Source organism: Hordeum vulgare, chromosome 1H, assembly GCF_904849725.1.
Source record: "Hordeum vulgare subsp. vulgare chromosome 1H, MorexV3_pseudomolecules_assembly, whole genome shotgun sequence".
In the NCBI taxonomy this organism is placed as follows: Eukaryota; Viridiplantae; Streptophyta; class Magnoliopsida; order Poales; family Poaceae; genus Hordeum; species Hordeum vulgare.
In genome coordinates, this window is record NC_058518.1 from 206,199,397 (window position 1) to 206,212,375 (window position 12,979).

A 12,979-nucleotide genomic window follows, 5' to 3' on the forward strand; every position below is an offset into this window, starting at 1 on the left:
AACGAAGATGAGCGACTCCGGCGTGCTATGCGGTGGCTGATGCAGCAGGATGCTCCGACGAGATGGGTTTCTCCCTAGGCGAGGTCAACAAAGGCAGAAACAAATTGGGGCAGAGGTATTGGGCTCAGGGGAGTCGACAGCTGGGGAAACTGGGCGTTTGGGGCTTCTGTTGCCTCGGGCTTCCGGTTCCCTGGCTATCTGCTCGCGAGGAGTCTAGTTCCTGCACGGTCTTGGGGAGGGAGTCCCTGGTGATGCGGGCTGCTCCGACTTGGTTCCTGGGTACGGGAGTTGATGAGGCGAGGTGGGGTTGGGGCGATGGGGATTCCTGGCGCTGGCCAACGCATGGAGGCTGGGGCACGATTCAGTCACTGGGTGGCGTGGAGGCTGGCTCGATCAGGAGAGTTGGATGCGCTAGCTCGCTGGGAAAGAGCTGAGCGCTCGTGGCTCGGTCGCTCAGGTGGTCTGAGCTTTCGGTTGTTGGATGCGCTCGGTGGAAGAAAAGCCCCCCGGCTGGGCTGGGCTAAGCCCCGGCGCGCGTGCGGGCTGACGCGGTCCGGCTCGGTGTCTGCGGCTTGGCCACCCTTTTCTCTTTTTTTTAGAAAACTAGTACTAGAAAAAAAACCGTACACATATATATACATATTTCTGGCTAAGAAATTACGAGAAATATTAAAAAAATTACTAGCACACACAACAAAAAATATGCAACTAATATATTCTACACGAACCCTAGTTCCACCTACTGCGAATTTTTAAAAATATGCAAAAGGCTACACAACGAGAATTGAAAAAAGCAACTAAAAAAGATTTCGGAGATAATAAAATTGGCAAAACCATATCACGCGACTCCAAATAATATTCTAAACATTATGAACTTTTTATTTCACAGGGGAGAAGTCATGTTATCTCGACTTCAATATAAATTGCCCCGAGTTGCATAATGACTAGAATGTTCAGAAATGTAGCGACCCGACTCAACGAGTCAAGCCTCTGGTGTTTCCGTACCATCCCAAGATCATGCTGGTACACACACAGTACATAATGTATATATTCAAGAGTGCAATCACACAACTTTATTAATCGAAATCTCATAAAGAGTACTTTATTACAATAAAGGAGTACAATAAAGTGGTTGAAGGCAATCTCATGAGATTATCTAACGAAGACTAAGCGGAAGCATCAGGTAGACGAGTCCATCTGACTCCAAGGGCATGTCGCTGAGCGTAGAATCGTAGCCTCACTCCTGGTCGGAAAAGTACTCTGCAACATGATACGTTGCAGCCGTGTAGGTCGGCATATTGCATATGCTCGCAAATCATCAAGAGAGGGAGTAAAATAATAATCATCTATCTCTACATGCATATTTGGCCGGTGGAGCTAAGTTTTACATAAAGCCAGTTTTCTCCTACAACAAAAGGGGTCGGAAGCAAAATATTACTACATGTTTGTTGTTAACGAGATGGTTCTGCCAACCAGTTCTCGTACCCGAATAGTTGTTAACACCCACATCATTATTAAGTTGTGTCGAGAGTTCAGGGGAAATTCAGTGCCTTCGGCTCAAGTTGTCCATGACCGTGGACACGGCTAATCGATTAGGTTGAGTACTCTGCAGAGTTTTGCACACGTTCCCCACAAGATTTGATCGCCTCCGGGTTTGTCCTCGCACTTCAGGGTGTTTGAAGACCGGATGATCAAAACATGGTCTTTCAACGGCTCCCTCTGAATCCCTGTCGGTGCCCATCCATTCCTACCGTTCGTCTACATCTGCTAGCACCGCCTGTCCAGAGTCACCGCGTTGTCCAACCAAGCCAGAGCCCATAATGACTTGTGCCTGTGCAGGTAAGCCTTGAGTCTTGAAGTCTCCGTCCGTCCCTTTGAGCCTGGGTGAAGCTTTCCGCAGGATGACATGGCCTCTCCAGCATCCTGGGCATCCACTGGGTTTTCCAGGGAGCCGGTCAACCGTCCTTCACCCAGTGTTGCATTGCGTCCGAGGTCTTGAAAATCTTGTCTGAGTCCGGTCTTGATTATTATATCAACCTCGCATTCACTCGTGGCATACACTCAACCGATAACCCGTCTACTTAAGCATAGCAAATATAACATTGTCGTCCCGGGGCCAAGTGTCGGGGTTGTTGTGTTCCTACCACATGATACTACAACTAGAATTAAAGTTTCCAAGTACCTAGGCAGCATGCAAATTGGGCAAAGAAGGTGATCTACTATGCGTTGAAAACATAGATAAAATAACATGACCAAAGATGACTTGCCTTGATGATAGTTGTCCTGCTCGAGCGTCTCTAAGTAACACGCTTCGCACTCCGGATGATCTACCGATACAAACACAAAGCACACCATAAGCAATTCAATCATGCCACGAGTAAAAATAACATCACATGCAATGATTTGCAAAAGACTACGCAAAAGAATTTATCGCGCGCCGGTAGGCAAAAACTTGTTTCTGTTGAAAACACCAGTAAAGTTACTTTAAAAATTCTGAACATTCTACCACAGTAAGATTTTATCACTAGAAAACAGCAGCAAAAAGAATCAACTCAATATCATTTTTCAAACTCCTGGAATAGGCAAAACAGTGTTTAAACTAAATCTGCTCTAACTTATATTTAAAAATTTCAAACACAGACAAATTATATGTTTTTATAAACTACAGGAAATTTGTGAGCTACTGGAAAAAGAATCAATGTCATTTGACGTAGGGATAAAACGTTGTGATCAAAACAAGATTGAAAGTTTCTGTTTTTGAAATCTGGACAGAAAGTTACAAAACTGCTAGTGCTAAAGGGAGGCACACGTGGCAAGTTTCTACTGGCTGTAGTGGCTGTTTGTTTCGTGACTTCGGGCAAACGGCCTAAGGCTAACAAATTCGCCGGTTAATTCATAAGTGACTAAAAGAACCTAATGGTTTTCTGGAATAAACCGAAAGGGTACTAGTGTTCTAATCCTAGCCATTGCATGGGATTGCATGGGATCTAATGGCTAGGAGGGGTTGCATGCAATTAGAGAGAGAGAGGGAGGGAGCTACCTGCTGCTGGAGGTGTTGCACCGGCGAGGGGACGTTGGCCGGCGGGGAAGGAGGGGGTAGCTCCGGCGGTGGAGACGTCGGGCGGCGGGGGAGTGGTTCCTCCTCCGCGGGGAAGAGGCGGCGGTGGAGAGAGAGCTCGGGGAGGGCTCCTCCTCCTGGCGAGGCCGAGGTGAAGCAGCTTTCGGGCTGCTGCCGCTGCTCGCGGCGGCGGCTAGGGCAGCGATGGGGTGAGGTTGCGGCGGCGGGGTGAAGTGGCGGCGGCTAGGGTTGGGGAGGGGTGGCGGTGGGGTGAGGTTTATATAGGCCTAGGGGAGGTGGCAGCTATGGAAGGGGAGGGAGAATAAAAGAAAGAAATCTCGGTTCCTGTAGGGAAGGAAGGAGGAGAGGCAGAGAGGACAGGAGGGGTCGCGGTAGAGAAAAGAAAGAGAGAGGGAGGCGGTGGGGTGAGAGAAAGGAAGGAAAGGGAGCGCGGGAGGGAAAGAAATCAATGGAGAAGAGAGGAAGCTGGGAGGAAGCTTCGGTCTGGGAGAAAAAGGAAAGGGAGGGAGAGCTTCACGTGGGGAGAGAAGAGAGAGAGAATTAAGGAAGGAGAGGGAGGAGAGAAATACGTGGGAGAGAGAGAGGAGATGGAGGCGGGATGGTTGCATGCATGCAGGCTTGCATGCACTCGGACGTGCATGTGGGCAAGGGGCTGGGTTGAGCCCTTTTGGCTCGGCCTGGCAGTTTTTTTTTTTTGATAAACAAACAAACAGCAGCAACAAAAATAAAGTAAAAAAAACAAAACAGAAAAAATATATTTTCCTAGCTAACAAAATACTAGAAAACAAAAGTAGGTACTAATATACATATATGCACTAGAATACTTAGGAGAAAAAAAATAGAAAACATATACTACTAATATATATATAATATCTATGGAGACCCTAGTTCCACCTAATGCAACTTTAAAAAAAATAGTTTTATGCAATAGGTCACACAACGAGGTCGAAAAAAAACTCAACTAAATGAATTCGGAGTTTAGAAAATTTGCAAAACCAAATTGGTGACTCCATAAATAAAATTCGAAACGTTATATACTTTAATTCGACGGGGGGGGGGGAGAAGTCATATTATCTCCACTCCAATAAATTGTCCGCAGTCACATAACGATAAATTTTTTCAGAAGAACGAAATGATGCATAAAATATGAGATGCATATGAATGATCTATTAACATCCGAATTTAAGAAAATTGGGATGTTACAAACCTACCCACCTTAAGATGAATCTCGCCCTCGAGATTCGGGTTGGCTAGAAAATAGGTGCGGGTGGTCTCGACGAAGATCCTCTTCTCGTTCCCAGGTGGCTTCTTCCTCGGTGTGGTGGCTCCACAACAACTTGCAGAACTTGATGATCTTGCTGCGGGTAACTCTGTTGGCAGTCTCGAGAATCCGGACGGGTTTCTCCTTATACGTCAGATCACTGTCAAGCTGTATGGCCTCTAGGGGCACTGTATCTCTCAACGGAACATCGGCCATCTCAGCGTGGCATTTCTTCAACTGGGAAACATGGAAGACATCATGAACTCCGGAAAATCCTTCCGGCAGTTCCAGTTTGTATGCAACTTCGCCTCTACGTTCAAGAATTTTGTAGGGGCCAATAAATCGTGGGACTAATTTTCCTTTCACACCGAATCTCTTGATTCCTCGAAGTGGAGACACCCGAAGATATGCTCGATCTCCCACTTCGTATGTTACTTCCTTGCGTTTGCTGTCGGCATAACTCTTCTGCCTGGACTGAGCTATCTTGTGTCGGTCACGAATAAGCTTGACCTTCTCTTCAGAATCTCGGATGAGGTCGGGACCAAAAAGTTGTCGGTCTCCAACTCCATCCCACATCAACGGTGTTCTGCACCTCCTTCCGTATAGAGCTTCGAAAGGGGCCATCTTCAGACTGGTCTGGTAGCTGTTGTTGTACGAGAACTCGGCATACGGTAAATTGTCATCCCAACTACACCCATAGTCTAGTCCGCAAGCTCTCAACATGTCTTCCAGAATCTGATTAACTCTCTCGGTCTCTTCATCTGTCTGTGGGTGAGATGTTGTGCTGAACTCCAATCTTGTTCCCAAGGTTTCGTGCAGTTGGTGCCAAAATTTTGATGTGAACTGAGTCCCTCTATCAGACACAATGCTCTTAGGTACTCCGTGCAGACATACGATCCTCGTCATATAAATCTTGGCCAGCTTGGCACTCGTGTAGGTAGTTTTCACCGGAATGAAATGAGCTACCTTGGTCAAACGATCGACCACAACCCAAATAGAATCATAGCCAGAACGGGTCCTGGGTAATCCTGTGATGAAGTCCATACCAAGCTTTTCCCATTTCCATTCGGGTATCGGTAGAGGTTGGAGAAAACCTGCTGGTTTCTGATGCTTGGCTTTTACTCGCTGACAAACATCGCATATAGCTACGAACTCGGCAATGTCTTTCTTCAATCCTGTCCACCAGAAACTTTCTTTCAGATCCAGATACATCTTGGTGTTACCGGGGTGTATCGAGTACGGGGAGTCATGAGCATCCTGAAGTATCAACTTCCTGAGTTCGGGATCATTGGGCACATAGATGCGATCCTCAAACCATAAAGTTCCGTGTTCATCCTCACGAAAATCTTTAGCTTTCCCGTCTTCCATTTTCTGCTTAATCTCAGCGATCTCCTTGTCAGCTTTCTGTGCTTCACGGATCTTTTCCGTCAAAGTAGACTGAATTTCCAAGGTGGCAACAAATCCTCTTGGAACTATCTCCAGTTTGAGTTCTTGGAGATCATCGACTAACTCCTGGGTAATCCTCCCGCTGTGAGCGTGTTCACATAGCTCTTGCGACTCAATGCATCGGCTACAACATTTGCCTTGCCTGGGTGATAATGCAATCTCATGTCATAGTCCTTGATCAACTCTAGCCATCGCCTCTGTCTGAGGTTCAACTCCTTCTGCGTGAAGATATATTTCAGGCTCTTGTGATCAGTGTAAACATCACAACTATTTCCGATCAGGAAATGTCTCCAAGTCTCGAGAGCGTGCACTACGGCTGCTAGTTCCAAGTCGTGTGTGGCATAATTCAACTCATGAGGTCTGAGCTGTCTGGATGCATAGGCTACAATTTTGCCTTCTTGCATGAGCACTCCTCCAAGTCCTTGACGAGAAGTGTCACAGTAAACCTGGAAATCCTTCCGAATGTTCGGCAATATCAGCACTGGGGCTGTAACAAGACGTTTCTTCATCTCTTGAAAACTGGTTTCACATTCCTCAGTCCAAACATACTTGGATTCCTTCTTCAATAACTCTATCATGGGCTTGGCAATCTTTGAGAAATTCTCAATGAACCTCCGGTAATACCCGGCAAGTCCGAGGAAACTGCGGATCTCCTTGACTGAAGTGGGTGCTACCCATTCGGTGACTGATGCGACCTTGGCAGGGTCCACTGCTATTCCTTCTCCTTAGATGATGTGTCCTACAAATCCGACTTCCTTCAACCAAAACTCACATTTGTTGAACTTTGCATATAGCTTATGCTCTTGAAGCTTCTCCAGAACCTGACGCAGATGTTCGTTGTGTTCCTCTTTGTTCTTGGAGAATATCAGTATGTCATCGATGAACACCACGACAAACTTGTCCAAGTACTCCATAAATACCTTGTTCATCAGATTCATAAAATATGCCGGAGCATTAGTCAGTCCAAATGACATGACCGTGTACTCATACAAGCCGTACCGAGTGGTGAAGGCTGTCTTGGGTATATCCTGTTCACGAATCTTCGACTGATGATACCCGGATCGAAGATCGATCTTTGAGAATACGCGTGCTCGAACTAATTGATCAAACAGATCATTGATCATCGGCAAGGGGTACTTGTTCTTGATGGTCACATCATTCAATGCACAATAATCGACACCATTCTCAAGGACTTGTCCTTCTTTTCAACCAAGAGCACTGGGGCTCCCCAAGGTGAAGAACTCGGGCGAATATACCCTTTGTCCAATAACTCCTTAATTTGCTTCTTGATTTCTATCAAGTCATTTGCGGGCATCCGATAAGGTCTCTTGGATATCGGTGCTGTTCCGGGTAATATCTCAATCAAGAACTCAATCTCTCTATCGGGTGGCATGCCCGGCAATTCCTCCGGAAATACATCTGGGTACTCCTGTACAATCGGTACTTCCTCCTGGACTACTCCCGTGAGAGAGTTTACTCGCCTACTCCGTGTCGGGCGCTGTGACACGTACTTAATCCGCTTCTGCTCGGGGGTGGTGAGCAAAATAGACTTAAGGGCACAATCGATATTACTTTCATACTTGGCCATCCAATCCATGCCTAGGATTACATCCAATCCCTGGGACTCTAATACGATGAGGTCAGTGGGAAAATTATGGTTCCCGATGTTGAGTCTCAAAGCATGGCATCCTATCCCGGCTGTCATCATGCCTCCTAGGAACTGACCTTAATAGGTTGGCTGAGGGTTCTAGTTGGCAAACTATACTTTTCCACAACTACCCTTGATATGAATGAATGTGTTGCACCAGAATCAAAAAGTACCAATACTGGATGTGAATTTAGCAAAAACTTACCAACCACAGTATCGGGGTGATCATAGACCTCTTCCACATGAATGTGGTTTACCTAAGCTCGAGGAAAAGGATTGGGCTTCTTAGCTGCAGAGTTGCCGTTGCCGTTGCCGTTGTCGTTGCCGTTTCCATTCCCCTGCTTGTTCTGGGGACAATCAGTGGCATAGTGTCCCTTCTTCTGACACTTGAAGCAAGTGATGTGAGTCAGATCCTTCTGAGCTGGAGCTGAATTCTGCTGAGTGCCAGTACCGCCATTCTTGAAGTTGGTGTTGTTGCGGTGATTCCCATTTCCTCCATGGTTGTGGCCTCCATGGTTGTGCACAGGGTGGTTATGCTGAACATGTCCACCAAACTTACCGGATCCAGTCCCGGTATTCCCTGAGTAGGGGGTGTAGCGAGGCTTCTGCTGAGTGCCGGAGTTGAACTTTCCAACCCCATACTTTCGCTTGCGGTTCTCCATCTGCTGATGTTTCCCCTCCAAGATGAGGGCCTTATCAACCAGCTCCTGGTAGTTGTTGAAGGTGGCTACCGTCAACTGAATGCTCAGCTCATCATTTAGTCCTTCCAAGAACTTCTCCTGCTTGGCCGCATCATCAGCCACATCTCCAGGTGCATAACGGGCAAGCATGCTGAAATCATCAACGTACTGGGCCACAGTGTGATTCCCCTGGCGTAAGTTGCGAAACTCACGCTTCTTCAGACTCATTGCACCAGCTGAGACATGCGCGGTGCGGAAGGCTTGCTTGAATTGCTCCCAAGTTACTCCAGCAATGGGATAAGTGGTGGTGTAGTTCTCCCACCAAGCAGCTGCAGGGCCTTCAAGTTGATGCGCGGCAAAACACACCTTCTCAGCTTCAGAACAACCAGCGGTGATGAGTTCACGCTCCATCTTGCGAAGCCAATCATCTGCCACAATGGGCTCAATGCTGCTGGAGAAAGTTGGAGGGTTCAACCTCAGAAAACGCGTAAGGTTGTCGGCCTGGGGTGGGGGACGGTTGTTGTTGTTCTGGTTCTGGATGATCAGCTGCATCAGGGTGTTTTGTTGCTGGATCAACTGGGTGAGTTCCGGCGGAAAGTTGGACTCAGGGGCGCGTCTCGGAGGCATCTGATGTTTGTAGAGGGGTGAGATTAGCATAGAACAATGGTCTAAAAGGAATTAAACTATCCATATGAATGCAACACACAATTATCACACCACACATTTTATTCAATCATCACAAAGGTTCACACGAGGATACAAAATCGATAATCCTAAACATCGGCCTAACACGTAAAACGATAAAGTAAATTTGGTGGTCTAGTCAAAGTGTCCTCCTCAGAATAGCATGGTGTCGGGTCCTTCGGTGGAGCTTTCTTCATAGTCCTCGTCGTTGCTGATCACGGGGGCTACGTCTCCTTCGGGATGAAGGTTCTCGCCCATGTCCAGTTCCTCCTCGAGGTATACAACTCGAGTCTTCAGCTTCTTGATCCGCTCCAGAAAGTCTTTCATTTCCAGCTCATGCTCATAGTGGGCTTCCCGGGCTGCATCTTCAAGCTCAAGCTCGCGGAGTGACAGTTGCTTGATCTTCCTGGCGTCCTTGATCGCGTGATACTCCAGAGTTCCGCTGTGCTTCTCCAAGGTCTGGGCATAAGACAAGAGAGCGTCGTTGGTCTTGCTTGAGATGATGTCTCCGTCTTCATTTCTCCGGGATACAGCGAATAGGTCTGGAGAAATAGGGAAGCCTTTGTATTCATCCTTGATACGTCCGAGTGCACAATGGATCGCCATGTCCCTTCCGAGAATCCAGCTGGGTGCGATGAACTTGAAATCCATCGGCTCAGTGTGCGGTTCGAATGTCCTTCCGGGAATATGCACCTCGATCCTGTAGCGTGAATCCTCCGGGTAAGACGAAGTTGGCTTCCGTGTGATAGTCGGCAGAGCAATCCTCAAATCCTTGGTGATCTGCACCAGGTCCTTTCCGAACGGCATAGTGGTGTCGGGCTGGCAAAACTGTGTGAACTTAACAGGGATGAAGGTGGCCATCTAAACATTGGAAAATCGGACAGAAGTCAGAAATGATCAGAGGGGGAAATAGAAGATATAAGAGAAAATAGTTTCCTTCCTAAGGCTTTTCCATTCCTAGAGGTTACGTCCTAAGGTCAGTGTGTGCTCTGAATACCATTTCTGTAGCGACCCGACTCAACGAGTCAAGCCTCTGGTGTTTCCGTACCATCTCAAGATCATGCTGGTACACACACAGTACATAATGTATATATTCAAGAGTGCAATCACACAACTTTATTAATCGAAATCTCATAAAGAGTACTTTATTACAATAAAGGAGTACAATAAAGTGGCTGAAGGCCATCTTATGAGATTATCTAACGAAGACTAAGCGGAAGCATCAGGTAGACGAGTCCATCCGACTCCAAGGGCATGTCGCTGAGCGTAGAATCGTAGCCTCACTCCTGGTCGGAAAAGTACTCTGCAACATGAGACGTTGCAGCCGTGTAGGTCAGCATATTGAATATGCTGGCAAATCATCAAGAGAGGGAGTAAAAATAATAATCATCTATTTCTACATGCATATTTGGCCGGTGGAGCTAAGTTTTGCATAAAGCCAGTTTTCTCCTACAACAAAAGGGGTCGGAAGAAAAATATTACTACATGTTTGTTGTTAACGAGATGGTTCCGCCAACCAGTTCTCGTACCCGAATAGTTGTTAACACCCACATCATTATTAAGTTGTGTCGAGAGTTCAGGGGAAATTCAATGCCTTCGGCTCAAGTTGTCCATGACCGTGGACACGGCTAATCGATTAGGTTGAGTACTCTGCAGAGTTTTGCACACGTTCCCCACAAGATTTGATCGCCTCCGGGTTTGTCCTCGCACTTCAGGGTGTTTGAAGACCGGATGATCAAAACATGGTCTTTCAACGGGTCCCTCTGAATCCCTGTCGGTGCCCATCCATTTCCTACCGTTCGTCTACATCTGCTAGCACCGCCTGTCCAGAGTCGCCGCGTTGTCCAACCAAGCCAGAGCCCATAATGACTTGTGCCTGTGCACGTAAGCCTTGAGTCTTGAAGTCTCCGTCCGTCCCTTTGAGCCTGGGTGAAGCTTTCCGCAGGATGACATGGCCTCTCCAGCATCCCGGGCATCCACTGGGTTTTCCAGGGAGCCGGTCAACCGTCCTTCACCCAGTGTTGCATTGCGTCCGAGGTCTTGAAAATCTTGTCTTAGTCCGGTCTTGATTATTATATCAACCTCGCATTCACTCGTGGCATACACTCAACCGATAACCCGTCTACTTAAGCATAGCAAATATAACATTGTCGTCCCGGGGCCAAGTGTCGGGGTTGTTGTGTTCCTACCACATGATACTACAACTAGAATTAAAGTTTCCAAGTACCTAGGCAGCATGCAAATTGGGCAAAGAAGGTGATCTACTATGCATTGAAAACATAGATAAAATAACATGATCAAAGGTGACTTGCCTTGATGATAGTTGTCCTGCTCGAGCGTCTCTAAGTAACACGCTTCGCACTCCGGATGATCTACCGATACAAACACAAAGCACACCATAAGCAATTCAATCATGCCACGAGTAAAAATAACATCACATGCAATGATTTGCAAAAGACTACGCAAAAGAATTTATCGCGCGCCGGTAGGCAGAAACTTGTTTCTGTTGAAAACACCAGTAAAGTTACTTTAAAAATTCTGAAAATTCTACCACAGTAAGATTTTATCACTAGAAAACAGCAGCAAAAATAATCAACTCAATATCATTTTTCAAACTCCAGGAATAGGCAAAACAGTGTTTAAACTAAATCTTCTCTAACTTATATTTAAAAATTTCAAACACAGACAAATTATATGTTTTTAAAAACTAAAGGAAATTTGTGATCTACTGGAAAAAGAATCAATGTCATTGGACGTAGGGCTAAAACATTGTGATCCAAACAAGATTGAAAGTTTCTGTTTTTGAAATCTGGACAGAAAGTTACAAAACTGCTAGTGCTAAAGGGAGGAACACGTGGCAAGTTTCTACTGGCTGTAGTGGCTGTTTGTTTCGTCACTTCGGGCAAACGGCCTAAGGCTAACAAAGTCGCCGGTTAATTCATAAGTGACTAAAAGAACCTAATGGTTTTCTGGAATAAACTGAAAGGGTACTAGTGTTCTAATCCTAGCCATTGCATGGGATTGCATGGGATCTAATGGCTAGGAGGGGTTGCATGCAATTAGAGAGAGAGAGGGAGGGAGCTACCTGCTGCTGGAGGTGTTGCACCGGCGAGGGGACGTTGGCCGGCGGGGAAGGAGGGGGTAGCTCCGGCGGTGGAGACGTCGGGCGGCGGGGGAGTGGTTCCTCCTCCGCGGGGAAGAGGCGGCGGTGGAGAGAGAGCTCGGGGAGGGCTCCTCCTCCTGGCGAGGCCGAGGTGCAGCAGCTTTCGGGCTGCTGCCGCTGCTCGCGGCGGCGGCTACTGCGGCGGTGGGGTGAGGTTGCGGTGGCGGGGTGAAGTGGCGGCGGCTAGGGTTGGGGAGGGGTGGCGGTGGGGTGAGGTTTATATAGGCCTAGGGGAGGTGGCAGGTATGGAAGGGGAGGGAGAATAAAAGAAAGAAATCTCGGTTCCTGTAGGGAAGGAAGGAGGAGAGGCAGAGAGGAAAGGAGGGGTCGCGGTAGAGAAAAGAAAGAGAGAGGGAGGCGGTGGGGTGAGAGAACGGAAGGAAAGGGAGCACAGGAGGGAAAGAAATCAAGGGAGAAGAGAGGAAGCTGGGAGGAAGCTTCGGTCTGGGAGAAAAAGGAAAGGGAGGGAGAGCTTCGCGTGGGGAGAGAAGAGAGAGAGAATTAAGGAAGGAGAGGGAGGAGAGAAATACGTAGGAGAGAGAGAGGAGATGGAGGCGGGATGGTTGCATGCATGCAGGCTTGCATGCACTCGGACGTGCATGTGGGCAAGGGGCTGGGCTGAGCCCTTTTGGCAGTTTTTTTTTTGAAAAACAAACAAACAGCAGCAACAAAAAGAAAGAAAAAAAAACAAAACAGAAAAAATATATTTTCCTAGCTAACAAAATACTAGAAAAAAAAGTAGGTACTAATATACATATATGCACTAGAATACTTAGGAGAAAAACAAAACAGAAAAAATATACTACTAATATATATATAATATCTATGGAGACCCTAGTTCCACCCAATGCAACTTTAAAAAAAATAGTTTTATGCAATAGGTCACACAACGAGGTAGAAAAAAAACTAAACTAAATTAATTCGGAGTTTAGAAAATTTGCAAAACCAAATTGGTGACTCCATAAATAAAATTCGAAACGTTATGCACTTTAATTCGACGGGGGGGGGGGGGAGAAGT

At 46.9% G+C, this 12,979-nt stretch overlaps 1 pseudogene; it reads left to right on the forward strand.

Moving 5' to 3' along the window:
• Positions 1-315: 315 nt before the first annotated feature.
• Positions 316-12,979, forward strand: part of LOC123398005 — a 112,239-nt pseudogene continuing 99,575 nt past the window's right edge.